Genomic DNA, 3,584 nt, shown 5'->3' with positions numbered 1-3,584 from the left:
AGAGGCTCGCACGGAACATGGCTCGAGCTGTGATACTGGCTTTCGCTGCTCCTAGAGGAGGACGGCACGCGCGGGTTTGGGCTCCTATCGGCCCCATCTTATGCCAGGGCAGCCTCTAATGCTATCATCCTCTGTGCTTTTGGTTTTTCAGGGGTGACATTCCTCTTCTACCCCATGGAAATCAAGTGTAGTATATTTTGTTCTCAATAGAGGAAAGAAAATGAATCAAGGTTAAGAACATGGTAGCATCAGTCTAGCTACAAATCAACTACGGGTTATAAATGGTCCTAATTCAACAGAGTTCCAGACAAAATAAGGCATCATTCAGTTGAAGTCTGTGTTGAAATGAGTGTTCTCTAGATAGTAGAAATGATAGATGTGATAACCTACTAAAATAAACAGACCAAGTTGCTCATATTACTACAAACTCTCCGGACAGCCCACCTTCTGGTTTCACATACTAAAGGTGGTAATGAGTTCAAGTATACCAAAGAAAAGTGTTTTCAAACTCTGCATCTCATTCAAGATAAGAAAAGTGTGTATATTCAAGTGCTTCAGGATTTGTGCAACTCCTGTTGAAGGCATATTGCCACTAATTCCTTTTACATATGATTTGTGGTCAATAGTTTTGTTCATTATCTTTGGTTAGTTCAAGAACAAGTGTATGAACAAGCAAGCATACACCTCACATGTGGAGTCATGAAATAGAATTTTGGTTCAACACCCAATATCAAACATGGTGAAGAAAACATGTGTATGGTTTTGAAAGCTCAAACTGAATGGCAGGCATTGGCGAAGCAAACATGTGTATGGCCATGGAGATGCTCATGCCTAGAGGGATCAAACATGCACTAGACATTTGCAGACTAATCGTGGAGACAAGACAAAATTATGACTGTAATCTTATATATGACAACAATGTATTTTGGGCTCCAGAAAATTTCTAGTCAGCAAGTTACCAATCTCCGTTTTATCATCACGTAATGATGCATACTTCAACTCTAGTAATCTCATCTTGTGCTTAGGAAAGAATAATTTTTCACCAAGACAAAAATGACACCTAGAGGAGCACATCATAATATGACTTGGCTAACTTTCATCATTCCAAGTTGAGAAGTTACTAAGCATTGACAAAAAAATGGAATTTTTTTTGAACAATGCAACAACAAAATTTATACAGAATATGGCATCATTTTACTTTCAAAAAATGGTAACTGATGTTTAACAACAATCAATACAAACATAATTTACCACAGCAATAATTATAGTAGGAAAACAAAAGGTATCTACCATTCTTTAGAAAGCAGAATTCAAAAGCAACTTAAACCATTGTGGCATTTCTGAACTAAACAAGATGTATTCTCTCACATATGGCTTTTGACCAAAATTGCAGATCATGGAGGAACAAGAAGTATTCTGAACTGAACAAGACATATTCTCTCACATATTTGAACAAGAATTATTCTCTCACATTGCTGAGTTGAACAAGAACTTAAAACTATGGTCATCCCATATCATAGATGGTTGTTACAGTCCATTCAACACAGACAAATCCAATTTGTGCCATCTCTTATGAGTCGTTGACAAACCCTATAGTAGTGAAAAAGTTTATGACTGACCTAGTGTAGAAGGAGGAGTTCAGGTTGGTCGTCGGGGACAAGGAGGCCGGGTGACGTGTCGTGGAGTCGGAGACCGAGGTGGAGGAGGTCGGGCGCCACGTTGGGGAGTCGAAGACCGGGGCAGAGGAGGCCTAGGTGGCATGTCGGTGAGCTCATAGGACGGGTGCCGCGTAGGGGAGCTTGGAGGTCGGGTGGCGCGTTAGAGAGGTCGGATTCGGTGAGGAGAAGACCAGGGAGGCGTGGGGAGGAGGAGACTAGGGAAGAGGAGGTCGGGCGGCACGTCGGGGAGCTCGGTGGAGTTGGGCGACGGCGAACCCTAGCGTGAGTGGGCGGGTGAGCGGGTTGTGACTGAGCCTATATATACATATAAGTAATAGGTGATGGGTGGTACTTTCTCCTCATCACCTATGAATTATAAACGGTGACATCACCTTTTATAATAGGTAACAGGTGAAACGTATTACCCGTCACCTTTTAATGGAGACCCGTCACCTATGACTTTTCAGATTCAGATTCATAAAAGTAATAGGTGACAAGTGGCACTTTTAACCCGTCACCTATGAATTATAAACGGTGATAGGTGAATAGTATCACCCATCACCTTTGATTTATGACCAGTCACCTATGACTTTCTAGATTCAGATTCATAAATTGTTATGTGTTACACTTAATTCAAATTGAAAACCTAAAATTCAAATTTGACATTAATATTATAGATGTGACATTAATATTGCAAATTTGTCATTAATATTACAAATTTAATATATATATATATAATTCAAATTTGACATTAATATTACAAATTTGTCACTCAAATTAAAATTCGCCATTTTTGTGCTTTCTTAACATGGATCCCTTCATTATGGTCGGAGCGTAGGTATGGAGTTCTCTTAGTCGGCGAAAGGCGTGGCATGATTGCAGTAGCAAAAGGGGGGGTTTCATCGAATTGATTGAACTCTTCCTCATCAACGACGTTTGCAACTCTGACGATGCATCTTTTCCCAGCAAGCACCACATGACATTTCTTCTTTGTTGTGACAGTCACATAAAAGACTTAGCGAACATCTTTAGTGAGTACGAAGGGTTCAGACTTGTATCTGACATATTTGAGATCAACGCTAGTGAATCCATACTTGTCATTAATAACGCCCTTTGTCCCATGTACCCAACGACACTGAAACAGAGTTACCTTGAATCCCAAGTAGTTCAGCTCCCAGATCTACTCTATTTGACCGTAGTATGTGCCTCTTTGCATATTGTTATCATAAGTATCTATATGGACACCACTGTTCTGGTATATGCTCTTCTCATCTTGGATAACCGTGTAAAATATGTATCCATTTATATCGTACCCTTCATATGTCATAATTGTGTATATAGGGCCTGATGCCAGATTTTTTTATCAGAGCACTTGTAGGAGGACTCGATTGTCTGGTTTGATCTCAAAACTAAGTCGTGAACCTTCGCATATGTTGCATCGCAACCTAAGCTTCGGTCTGCCCTAGATTCTCTTCAAGTAGCATCTACTTGTGCTTATCGATATATGCGCACACTTTGTCATTTGTTGCAGCACGAGAAAATAAGCTTGGCTGTATGCCTTCGAATCAGGAGTTATTGTCATCTTCCCTAGGACCCCCACACCTGCGAGCCCCCCTCATGGTGAGACTTAGGCATGCCAATTGGGTTATTTGGGTCAGTATAATTAATAGACCACTCCAATGCCTCCTCCATCACATAACCCTGCATGATGCATCCCTCTGAAAAAGCTTGATTCCTTACGTACAACTTAAGAATGCCCATATATCTCTCATATGGAAACATGTGATGAAGGAATATGGGGCCAAGGTAGTGTATCTCCTTCACAAGGTGAGCAATGAGATGTACTATGATATCGAAAAAGGATGGTGGGAAATACACCTAAAAAATACATAGAGTCTAAAAGTGTTTTTTTCTAACTCCTCCAGT

The 3,584-nt window shown here is 40.5% G+C and overlaps 1 non-coding gene across 1 annotated transcript; it reads right to left on the bottom strand.

The window, feature by feature from the left end:
• Positions 1 to 942: 942 nt before the first annotated feature.
• LOC133883809 (small nucleolar RNA snoR127) lies at positions 943 to 1,108 on the bottom strand. The gene has a single exon (XR_009903013.1). It is a non-coding gene; the product is annotated as a small nucleolar RNA snoR127 (small nucleolar RNA).
• Positions 1,109 to 3,584: the final 2,476 nt, after the last annotated feature.

This window comes from Phragmites australis, chromosome 10 (assembly GCF_958298935.1).
Source record: "Phragmites australis chromosome 10, lpPhrAust1.1, whole genome shotgun sequence".
NCBI classification, from domain to species: domain Eukaryota; kingdom Viridiplantae; phylum Streptophyta; class Magnoliopsida; order Poales; family Poaceae; genus Phragmites; species Phragmites australis.
This window is presented reverse-complemented; position numbering and strand designations above follow the sequence as displayed.